Here is a 13,250-nt window from a genome sequence, read left to right on the forward strand (position 1 = left end):
ATTTTCATCACATATATAAAAGCTGGGGTAGGAGTGAATAAAAAAATTGGGCAAATGATCCCAAGGAACATGAAATATCTTATGATTCTAGGGATTTGGCATTTAGAATCAAATATGACAGAAAACAACAGGAAATGTTTGAAAATTCAGTCTTTTGAACAGAATCTCCAATACTTAAATAGGAAAGCTCTCTTAAAATTCCCATGCCCCTAGAGCATATTTAATAAAACAACGAAGCAGCCATGGAAATCATCACTAAACACATCTCTTTTCAAATTATTTCGGGTGTTGAATCATAAACCCTGCAATAAAGGGGGCCCCTAGCTGGGTGCTGGGAGTCTTCGGTTGCCATAAACGCTGAAGCACAGAAGTTGTTTCCAAGTGTATTCACAAAGGACTCTTCTAATCCTATTCAGTTCTCCCATTACCATTTTATTAGCTTTCAGAAGGTAATCTAGCAACAATGCTTTGGAATCCAAACATGGTTTTGATTTATGTTTCTGGAAGCTACTATGCTCAGTTGTTATATCTCTGCTCCTGTAATATTTTTGATCGGATATAAATAGGACTTTCTTGACTTTTGAATTTTATAGAGCTAGTCAGGGACAGCCTTAGATTTAGAGTAGATAGCCATCTTAGAAGACTGACAATAAGGGTGTTAAAAGATACCTTTTGTGCCCTCCCCTCCCCCCAAAAATTCATCCATTGACCCTGATCAAATTCCAACATCCTTTTGGGAGTAAGCAAACAAGCTCCCTCCTAAAATCTTGATATGATTCATTAATTAATTCAACAAGCATGTTATTAACTACACCTTGTCCACAGAATGCAATTAAAGGATTTCAGGATTTATCATACATTCAACAGATATCTTTTAGTGTTTTTAAATCAGGTAGGTACTGTGATGACACCATGATTAATAACAACAATACTACTAATAAAAACAACATTCCCCTTCCTCAAAGAACTTACCATCTAATAGGGCAGATGTGATAGATGTTATAACAAAACAAAGTGCTATCAGAATTCAGAAGCAAGAGAATTCATATCTAACTAGGGTAGTGAGGAGAGACTCTATCACATAGGGAATATTTAATTTGGTCTTTGAAGGGTGAGATTTTGTCAGGTAGTGGGGTAGGTGAACATTCTAAGTGGATTAAATATCATGAATGCAGGTGACACAGTGAAATCTAACAAAGAATTCTGACCTGGAAATGAAGAGACTTGGGATTTAGTTTGCTCAGCTAGTAACTAACATAGTTATTTTTATGTAACCACATAACCTCTCGATACAAATATATGTATATGTTTATTTGTATGTTTATATATGTGTATTTACTGTGTACACATGCATATATGTACATGTGTGATATCTAGATATTTATATTTGTCTTTCTATAAAATAGAGAAAGAGGGAGGGCACAAGAAAGGAGGAAGGAAGGTAGGAAGAGAGAGACAGTCATTGCCTATAAATTAAAATGTAACTTCCAATGTTTTTAAGCTCTTCACAAATTGTCAGTTTATTTATCCAGTCTCGTTATAAAAAGTAAACTAAAAAAGAAAATCCTTGAGTAGATCCTATTTACTACCTGATGGTATCATCCTATATTCCCTCCTTTACAGTCAAATTCCTAGAAAAAAAAGTACTCCCACTTCCTCACTTCTCATTCACACCTAAACCCTTTGCAATCTAGATTCTGAATTAGCCAACCGAAACTGTTCTTTCCAAAGTTATCATCAATGATCTTTCAATTTGCAAATTGCTGTTCCTCATTCCTCATTCATCTCATCCTAATTGCTATGCTTGATGCTATTAACTACACTCACGTCTGGATATTCTTCCTAAGTTTTCTTTACTTCATTCTCTCCTATTTCTCCCCCTATCTTCCTGCCTATTCTTTCTCAATATTCTTTGCCAGCTCATCTTCTATGTTCTGTCCTTAGTTGTCAAGTTTTCTAATATTTCTGAGCTGAATCTTCTCATTTCTCCCTACATTTTCTCTCTTGATGACATCATTGCCCATGGGTTTGATTATCATCTCTCTGAAGATGACTTATAGATCTAAATATCCTTTCCCATTCTTTTACTTGAGCTCCAATACTGCTTCACAAATTGCCTATTGCACACTTCAAACTGGAAAGTCCCAGAAATCCCCCCCACAATGAATGGGTGTTACATCACTCAAAGTAAGGAACTAAAAAGACCTTAGCCTGAAAGGGTCAGTCTCCCATTGCATCCTGGGCCATCTGCAGTTGTCCTAATGAATATCTGGTCACTGGACCCAGATGGCTCTCGAGGAGAAAGTGAGACTGCTGACCTTGCACATCCCTCCCTCACTCAAATCAAAGTCAACTGCAAGTAATATCATCATTTCCCTGGTGTCATTGTCTTCTTGGAGAATGATGGACAAACACAACAACCCAGAGATATCTTAAACTCAACTTTCCCAAAACAGAATTCATTGTGTTTTCCCCTAGATCTATCCCTCTCCCAAACTTCCCAATTTCTACTGAATGTCTTGCTTTTATTCTATTCTAACCTCAGAGTTATCCTCCACTCTTCCATTCTATAGGGGAATATTTTTTTTCCAAATATCATCACTTTTTTTCTCTACAACATCTTATATCCAAACTGTTATCTGTACTCACAAGCCACCAAGTTAGTCCCAGCCCTCTTCTCTCTTCAGTTAGATCATTGAGATTGCCTCCTTAGTTGATTTCCTTGACTCATTCCACCCCACCCCACTCCCATCCATCTTCTATACTGTCCTCAAAATAGTTTTCTTTAAATGAGAATTTGATTACATTGCTCTCCTACTCAACTTCAAAGATTTCACAATACCTCTAAAATAAAAGATAAACTCCTCTGTTGAATAGAGCACCCACCCTGAAGTCAGGAGGTCTTGAGTTCAAACCTTGCCTCAGACACTTTACACTTATTAGCAGTTTGACTTTGGACAAGTCCCTTAACCCCAATTGCCGTACATTTTCCTCTCCAAAAAGCCAAAAAAAAAGAGATAAACTCCTCTGTTGGACTTTTAAAACCCTTCATAATCTGACTCCAAATTCTCTTTCCAATATAATTTTATATTACTGCCTCTCCCATATTCTATAGTAAAGCCAAACTAGTCTATCTCTTCTTTTTATTTTTAAATTTTATTTATTTTATACTAAATTTAATAAACAAGCATTCCTATAACATAGTAGAATAGAAAAAAAGATTATTGTATATGAAATAGTAAATGTATTATATATAACTTGCAATTCTTTTATGTAATAATGTTATCATGTAATTTCCTTTTTTCCCTGATTTTTCTTCCCTCCTCTCCTCTCTTCCACACATATAATACACCATCTTCCCTCTCCATATCTTCTCACCTTTCCTTTTGCTGTTATTCAGTTATATCGGTTATGTCTGACTCTGCCCATTTGGCAAAGATACTGGAGTGACTGACCATTTCCTTCTCTAGCTCCTTTTACAGAAGAGGAAAGTGCAGCAAACAAACAAACAAAAAAAAAACCTTTCCCAGAGTCACACAGCTAGTAAGTATCTGAGCCCATATTTGAACTCCATGCTTCCTGTCTCCAGGCCTGGTACTATATACACTGGGCCACCTCTGACATACTTCCTCAGAGACCCAGTTCAAGCATCACCTTTTAAATGATGCCTTTCCTGATACCCTCAGCTGCTCATGTCTTTCCTTAAACAATTTCCTTGTATATACTTATATTTATTCATTTAAGTTCATGCTTATGCCTTCCCATTGAATTCTGTTCCTTGACAGAAGAGATCATTTCACTTTTCAGCTTTGTATCCCTAGAACCTCACACAGTGCCTACATACAGTGTGTACTTAATACATGCAGGCTGATGGAAAGATTTGACCGAGGCCCTGACATGACCATAGCTATATGTTAGGATGATCAGTGTAGAAGCAGCATAGAACAAAGACTTTCAGTAGAGATGAATTTGTGGCCAAGTTTAAGAGTGTCAGATAAAAGGGTAAGTTTTGCAAAATATTTTGATGGGATAGAGAGTAACGAGGTGATGAATGCATAAGACACTGAGGGAACAACAGACCTTTTACATTATTTTAAGTCGAATGTGATTTATGTGTTAAATAAATGTGTTAAAGTGAGGTGCAAGGGAAAGGGGGAGACCAGGGGATCCAGTGATGGGGATGATGAAATTCTCATTTATAAAAACGTGGAAACTGAGGGGGGGAACTGGTTTTATTTCTGACATGTCACTTGTAACCCCATAATAAAACGAGAGGTGATTTTTGATAAAGGAAAAAGATCAAATAAGATCAGTAAAAGGGGAATAAGTGGCCTTGAAGACATTAAAGTGGAAGAAAATTTGTGGATTCAGGGGGACAGCACAAAAGCTGTAGGTATGTGCTGATAGAGAGAAAAGAACCCCCCAAAGGAGATGACCATAGACCAAAGAAACTTCAGCTATTCTGCAGTTTTACTTAGGACTACCCTGGTGAGTGAGAAAAGATTGGTAACTCAGAGGATAATCAATGCTATGATAAATGAAGATGACCTTTTCCTTGCACTCTGTCAAGCTCCTTATTCAGACATCTTAGGGAGTTCAGGTTTATCATCTGGCTTTATAGACCACTTCCCTGGGGAGTTTGAAGTAGGCACTTATCTGCTCTTTCAATTTCCAGAACAGAGTCCTGAAGCATCTCAGCAAATATGCTCAACAGTCAGGATGTCATGAATGAGCTTATCCAGTGACCCTTTGCTCTCTTGGAAGTCTCCTTAATTAAAACACACACACACAAATACACAAACACACATAAACATGGGAGAAGAATGTGGGGTTTAAGAAAACACCTCATCTCTTCTGATGATTGTCTGATTCTGAGCTTAGATATTCTCTTTTATTAGGGTTTCACCATCCATTCTTAGCAACAACAAAACCCTTTCCTGATTTTTTTTAATATAGATTGGAAATTTCCTTATGTCTAAATGAAAAAGAACATCAAGTAGACATTCTTGGTACAAGTGAGCCTGGTTATAGGCAAACCTGAGGATAAAAATCCAGAGTTTCAAAACTGATACAGATGATTGTTTACTTTATTAAATATACTCAGTATAAAAAACAGTCATTACAAGATTGGTGCAATTGGCTCCTAACCCAATTTCAGTTAATAATAACCAAGAGAATGGTGATTGTGTAGGGTAGTTAGTTTTCATCTATGGTTTCATTCGTATAGAGAAGTCTCTGGTGAGAAAATTTTCTCTACCTGTATAGAGTGGTGCTTTCTCTGAAAACTACAATTTTAGAGTGTTATCTGGGAGCACTGAGAGGTTAAGGACTTGCCCAGGGCCACACAGACAGCACATATCACAAACTGAACATGGTCAGCTCTCTTTCCACCCTGATTTCTCTTGTAATGATGATGATGATGATAAAGGTGATGATGACAATGAAATGATGGTTATGGTGGTGATAATCAGAAACTAATAGTTAAAATGGAAGGGACATTAGGGACAATCATTCCAATCCACTTATCAATGTTAATAACAGTAGTGGTAGAAATTGATGTATTAGTAACAAAAAAAGGAATTAAAAGTTCCTTTCAAAAATCCATATTTGGTATTTTATTTTTTGTCTCTGTTGCATAATTAATGAAGGAGTAGATTGACTCTGACAAATTTTTCTGGAATAATAAAAGGTATCCTCACCTACCTTACATGAGCCATTTGTGGTTCAACCCACTATCCAGAGATAAACATGAAGATGCCAAGCTATAAACAGGTAAATCTTCTGTAATTTTAAGTGCAATTCAATTCAATTTGCAATTTGGGTATAGATTATAGGAATGAATGTGTGACACAGTGAGTTAACATTTACAATCATGGCATCACAGATTGAGAATTGGAATGGACCTTAAGGAGTAATCAATTCTTTCTTCTGATGGTACTATCTGTAGTGATAAATTGCGAATATGATGAAATTGACTATGTTTCAAAAAGACAAGATTGATACACATTCCTAAGCTATTATTATTATTATTGCTGTTGGTTTCTTTATCATGGAGGCAGTTAGTGGCATAGCAGATAGAGCACAGGAGCTGGTGTCAAGGATAAATGAGTTCGAATCCAACATCACTAGCTATGTGAGCCTGGGAAAGTAACTGAAATCTCTGTATGCCTTAATTTCTTTATCTGCAAAGTGGGAATAATAATATCATCTAATTCTCAGGATTGTAGTGAGGATAAAATGAGATGATATTTGCAAAGATTTTTTTTGTAAATGTTAAAGTTAAATTTAATTTTAAATAAAAATGAATATTAAATGAAAATTAAATTTTAAAATAATATTAAAATTTAAAATTAAATAAATAAATGTAAATTCTCACTAATATTATTCTTAGTATCATCACCTATAATATTTCAGTAGATCCAGAACTACATGAATATGGATGGGTTCCTTCAATGATAGAGATAACTACCCATCCATACCATTTTGTCCAGTATATTTCTTGCTATGCCTGCCTATAAATCTTTTATAAATTAATATTATTATTATCAGTACCTGGAACACTGGGCATGGAGTCAGGAATACGTGGGTTTGAAAATTCCCTCAGAAGCTTACCCTATGTGTGATCCTGGGCAAGTCACTGGACCTCAATTCTGTCACCCATAAAAGGGAGATGCTAAACTAGATAATCTGTAATAATCTCTAGTAGATAGGGATTTGTTGGTTTTTTAACCAAAGAAATTTGTTATTTGTCTTCTAAGGTGTGTATGAACTGGGATAAGTGTCAGAAAAGGGAGTCCCCACAGTGACAAAGCCACAGATACCTAAAGGTTTAAAATGATTAGAGATGTATATATGAGTGTGTATATGTATAAATATATACATACATGCATGCATACATGTATTTATGTGTATATGCATATACTCATATATATTTGTTTTTTATGTATATTGTATACATACGTATATATCTATGCATGTAGATAATTTCTCATAATTTCTAGTGCTGAGATTCACTAACTATGTGATTGACTTAGATTCCTTTATTTTTGTGACAACCTAGAGATGAGAGGAAGAAAACGCACACACACACACACACACACACATTTTATTCCCATTTGATAAGAGAAATATGAGACAGGGAAGTTGATAATTACTCATAAATATATAACCACTGAATGTTCCTAAAAGCCTTTCAAATTTGTTTATTCTGAAAATAAATTGGGGTGGGGGAGTCAGGATTAATGCCCAAACTCAAAATTAACACAAAACCACATCATAATAAGTACAAGATAACAAATAATATGGCTTTGTGAACAGATAAAATACCCTCAGATTGTGAATGACTTGAATTCCTCAGGAAATGTCTTGTCCAGATGCCTTCTTACATCCAATTTAAGACTGAGACTAAGCTGGGTTCCTGTGAAGTTGCTAATGTGAAGTGCTTAGCATGAAGAGGAAAGTTTTTAAGGTCTTTGAATAATCCAATTCCTATTGGAAATGTCATAGGATAAGCTGGCCCTGTAGCAGTAGATAAGTTGGTATGAGGAGTTGATAGTGTTCCTCCAGGCTCATAGATATGTCAATAGCCATAAAAACTGAGCAAAAGACAACTACTACTGTATTTTACATTAAGGGTAGGGAACGTATGGCCTTGAGGCCACATGTGGCCCTCTAGGTCCTCAAGTGTGACCCTTTGGCTGAACCCAAACTTGTGAAGTCAAAGGGCTTACTTGAGGACCTAGAGGGCCATGTGTGACCTTGAGCCCACAGGTTCCCCACTCCCTGTCTTGGGTGATATAAGTAACAATACAGGTTTATTCTTAGAAAAGGATGACAATATAATCCTGTACTTGGTATACACCATAAAGGCATGACTCCAGGAGATTCTCAGCTCCTTAAGGGGAGGCACCATCTTTCACCTCTTTTGGTATCCCCAGTACTTAGCACAGCCTAGCACATAATAGATACTTAATAAATATGAATTGAGTTGAGAAATTACTTGATTCTTGCAGGAAGGTTACTTTGTTCATTTAGGTAGAATTCTCACAGATTAACAGACCATGTTCTTCAGTAAGAGTGTTTTAGTAATGATCAATGGTCTTTAAATACCCCCCTGCCATTTTATAACTAAACACTACTCCTTTACTACAAGGAGGAAACATCAGCAATTTGAAGAAATGGTTTACCTGAATCATCATGTACCACGAATACTCACATACCCACATATGCATCAAGAAGTGTTTTACATTCCAAAATACATCCTTGTTCTGGCAAGTTCAATACCAATGAATACTTTTATTAATGAGCAACTAGATGGACTAGTGCAGCACCAGTGCAATATTCACAGCACCCACGATTACTATAAATATACCTGCATGGCTCTCAATTGCAAAATATAACAGACTCTCCGCATAAAAGACAGAAGCAAAACATTTATTCAGACACCAGAAAAGCAAATTCCAAAACCAGTAAGCCGATTCTATCATAGTAGCAAAGAAGTTAATAAGTTATAACAGCACAAAGAGCCACAACATCCTTTAGTCTTCCCACAAACCAGTATTTACTCACAATCCTTACTGACTCCCTGGGATGCAGTGCTCTCTTCCTCCCAGTCTAGCTAGCTCTGACTTCCAGCTACCTGTGGGCTCTGCTCCACCCTTCAGCAAACTCCTCCCACCTCGGGCTCCATGTGATTACATTCAGCCTATTAGCAGGCAGAGTATATTTTCAAAGCAGGGAAGGTCTTCAAATTCCCTTAGGCTTCTTAAGGGGCAGTGAAAATCTTCCAATTCGCATTATCATTTCAACTAGAAATGCCAATCTTCTGTGGGAAGGAAAGTTAAGAGTTCAGTAGGTCCAGGAAGCAGGGGTGCATTGATAAATATTTAGCAATCAGGTCTTCAGACAACAATTCACACAATTGTATTTATGGATCTCCCTTCATCAATAAAATCAGAGGTACCATCAATACACAATGTACATGTGTACTTACATACATACAAACATATATATATGTATATATATGTGTACTATATATGCTATTTAATTTCTGAATATTTGTGGAAGAGTAGTAATTTTAAAAATAGCACATGTGTATAAGTATGTATCAAAATGAAAAAACAAGGCCAGTCCATCTGCTTTATGTAAAAAAAAAAAAACTTTTATCTATTTACTGGAATTATTATAGAATATTGACAATAAAATTTCTGGAGAGGGGTACAAAAATATTGCCTTTTCAAATATTAAATAGTCCACACATTTTTTGAATCTAAGTTATTCTGAAAAGCACTGTAGATATTCTATAATATATACATACAATGGTTTGTTTTTTAAAGGGTTAAATGACCAGTCACATGAGGTCTCACTCACTCTGCTCCAGAAGTCTTGATCAACTCCCTACCTCCCCAGAGCATAAGGTGAGAAGATGTAATCACTGAATCAGAGTTTATCATGGGCATCTATCAACTCTTTAAATACCCAGGCCTGATCCAATTATGTGCCAGACTATGCACTTTGCTGGTTAAACATCACATCATTGCAGAGCATCAGGACAATGTCAGTTCCATTCCTGAATACCTGACCCAGTGAATGAGAATTAGAAGCAGTATATATCTAATGAAGTTGAGGGCAATAAATAATGTGCCTTCTTTTTTAATATAGTAGAAATAAAATATTTTATTATGAAGGAAATGCATTGAAACCATAAAATCAGGTTTATAAATGCTCTAAAGATAAACTTAAAATAAAGTGGACAATTTTTGAATCAGTTTCCACACTTGATATGGCATGTCTTCAATGCGTTGAACTCAGAACGTAAATAGGATAATACTGTCAATTGGGTAAAAAATTAGGTCAAAGGTCTTTCATGTCTATTAAAACTCTCTTGTGGGAAGTATGACCACAGTTTAATTTCATGGACTGCAGGAAACAAAAAACCAATCATTTAAAAGCCATGGCCTGACATCCCCTATGACAAATCAATTTAAATAGTTAGGCAATTATCTGTATCCATTTATGTCTTATTCCAAAAGTTTCCCTTAAAACCAACAAATTAGATTATGAAATGTATATCTTACTTTCTTATCTTAAGGCTTCTAGGTGGCACAATGGAGAGAGTGTTGTAATTAGGAAACCCCTGTTCACAATCCACCTCAGATACTTACATCTTCTATGACATTGGACAAAGTCACTGAATCTCTGTATGTCTTAGTTTCCACATATGTAAAAACAGGGATAATAATAGCACCTCTTCACATGGTTATATGGGGATCAAGTAAGATAATAGATGCGAAGTGCTTTGTAAAACTTAGAATTCTGTATAAAGGATAACTATTATCTTCTCAAAACTATCTGACAATTCTATGTGCAAGTCTTAAATAGATTATAGTGTTCCTCATGAAGGAATTTCATCAATAAGTTTTATCAGCATGGATCACAACTACCCTCTATGATTGAAGAGAGAGTTGTTATGGCAAAAAGTCCATTATTTTTTAGTTTACATGCTGATAAGCATCTCTAAACCTCTCATGGTGGGTACCCAGACAACAGAGTGTATAGCACCTATACTATAGGTCTTTCCTTGGCAGTTAGATGGCTAAATAGAGTGCCCAGTCTGGAGTCAGGAAGACTCATCTTTCTAAGTTCAAATCCGGCCTTACACACTTACTGTGTGACCCTGGGCAATTCAACTAACCCTGTTTGCCTCAGTTTCCCGATCTGTAAAATGAACTAGAGAATAAAATGGCAAATAACTCCAATATCTTTGCCAAGAAAGCCCCAAATGGGTTCATAAAGAGTCAGGCATGACAGAAGATGACTTAACAGCAACACCAACAATATCAAGGAGAATATAAATGAGCAAGGACAGGGATCCAGAAAGTTTAGATCAAAATATGTTATCTGGGGGAGAAAAAGGAGGATCAACAGGGGCAGCAGATAGACTTTTTGACAGAAAAGAATAGTTTCTCTAAGGTCAATTTAAAAGTAAAAGTCAATTTCATAAAATAAAATAAAGGTGATGACAATAGCTGCTAGAAAAAAGAAGGGTTTAACTAACTCAATTATAATGCTTGCCAGTTGAAGAAAAGAATAGTATAAACAGGACGATGGGCAAAACTTTAGGCCCCTCCACTGTTATACCATGTCCTTTAATTTTTTATATAGGTTAAACATCAATTAATATTTATTAAGAGATGTTGTCCTGACATTAGGCTTAATACAATCAACTCACTATTTCACCTTTGTATTCTCAGAATTTTTGTTTGCATTGCTCAAAGTTCATGAAGTCATTCAGGGAAGGACCCAGTTGCCCCTACTCCAGCATGCCCTTCCTGGACAGATCCTAATGTGATCTCCCAGAGTTTGACAGTCATAAGCCAATCATCAAGGCAAAATTTTCCATTCATCTGCTGGTAGCTGCTTCCATAAAGAAAGATCCCTTTAGGAAATAATGGGATAATTAAAAACACAATTGAGAAAACTCAACTTGCTTAACAGCTATGTATCTGTGGTGACCTATAAGTAAAAGAAAATAGAAGTAGAAAAAAGAGTTCCTTTGGATTCAGAGCTGCCCCAGATGTGGGTGGGAGGGCTATGGCATACCAGAATGAGAGGAGAAATCATCTCCAGTGCAATAACATGGATCACACATTAGACAGGAAAGAATCTTTTGTTAATGTTGTTAATTTACCTTATCCTGACTGTAGGTGTTTTTTAAACAATATAATGTATGTCTGTATGGAGGAAATTGCTGATTGTGTAAGAATGAGTGAATAGGAAGAAAAAAATAGCATCTGTGCTGGATAGATAAAGAATGTGAAAACTGGCTTTTAATATGGCCACATAATGTATAAGTGTTATTGAAAAGACATTATCATAATGGATTTAGTTGGCTAGAGTTATAAAGAAATTGTGAGAAAAAAATATGTGTTCATAATTATTAAATTGAATGAATACTTTATGTCTTCCAGTGTAGAAATTCCCTGAGTGAATAAATTCAGCTTTTTCCGATGAACTGAAGATATATATGTCACTTAGGTGTTTTAATATTTTTTAATCTTTAAAACATGAGCACAATATAAAGCACTGAGAAATCCAAACTCAATCACTGTAATATGGGGAACAATTATCAAAGTCGTGTTGATATTCATCCATAATTACAAATTGAACCCTAGAAAAATTAAGGTATTGCTAAAAAGGTATTGCAAAGTTGAAAATGCAAAGGCAGTGATGATGAGGATGAAAAAACAGTATCAAGAGTTGAAGGGACATTTGCTTGTATATCAAAGTTTTTTTGCCACCCAGGAATTCAACTAATATTATCTCTATTCGTGGACTTCAGTTGCTAAAGTCACAATATTTGACCAGAAAACAATACAAAGGAAGAACATATAGAGATTTAAAATTGATTCAACACTGTTTAAGTGAGGCCAAGGATGAGTACACAAGAGAGGGATGCCTGCTGGGTTTGCAGAAATCATAGGAGCATATGTCTCCTAGATATTCCAGAGTTTCAATTAATCTTAGGTTGGGTGAAGTGGAAGTAGTTATGATTCATAGATCGATCTACCTTTCCTGATGAAGTTACATTAGTTACAGTCAATGAGAAAGCAGAAAGTGGAAGAGAAGCAGCAGCTGTGGAAAGCACCTGTAGTGATGGAAAGGGAGAGCAGATGCTTCAGAGAGAGACAGTGCCAGCTGGTTGATATCTTCTGGTCTGGACTCTAGGACAAAGCTGAGGATACACACCATGGTTGTGGTTGTGCTTTGTCCTACATTTTCAAAGAGGACTATGATCAGGAAAGTGATGCCATGACTCGGAGGTGAATTGAATTTAAGTGATGAAGGGCTGTGCAAAGTCACCAGCCTCACTTTCTCCTCCATCGCCATCTCGGTGCAGTGGTCAGATAAAGATCAGGACAACTGGAGATGGCCCAGGATGCAGTGGGAGACCTTGGCCTTTTTTTTTTTGCCTTTTTTGGAGGGCAATTGGGGTTAAGTAACTTGCCCAAGCTTCTTACACGGCTAGTTTGTGTGTGTGTGTGTGTGTGTGTGTGTGTGTGTGTGTGTGTGTGTGTGTATTAAGTGTCTGAGGCCAGAACCAAACTCAGGTCCTCCTGACTCTGGGGCTGGCGCTTTACTCACTGACACCTAGCCGCCCTAAAACCTTGGCCTTTTAAAGCTAAGGTCTTTCTAAGTTCTCACTGTGACTGAGGCAGAGCCCATTCAATGACTAGTGGTGTTTAAGAAGT

General features: G+C 36.3%; 1 protein-coding gene across 1 annotated transcript in view; it reads right to left on the minus strand.

Annotated features, from left to right (window-relative positions):
• Positions 1-13,250, minus strand: part of TENM3 (teneurin transmembrane protein 3) — a 3,497,142-nt gene that overhangs the window by 2,187,523 nt on the left and 1,296,369 nt on the right. The window lies entirely within an intron of this gene.

The sequence above is a fragment of the Petaurus breviceps genome, unplaced genomic scaffold (genome assembly GCF_028583685.1).
Source record: "Petaurus breviceps papuanus isolate PSGF00001 unplaced genomic scaffold, PetGlider_PUasm1.0 126, whole genome shotgun sequence".
NCBI classification, from domain to species: Eukaryota; Metazoa; Chordata; class Mammalia; order Diprotodontia; family Petauridae; genus Petaurus; species Petaurus breviceps.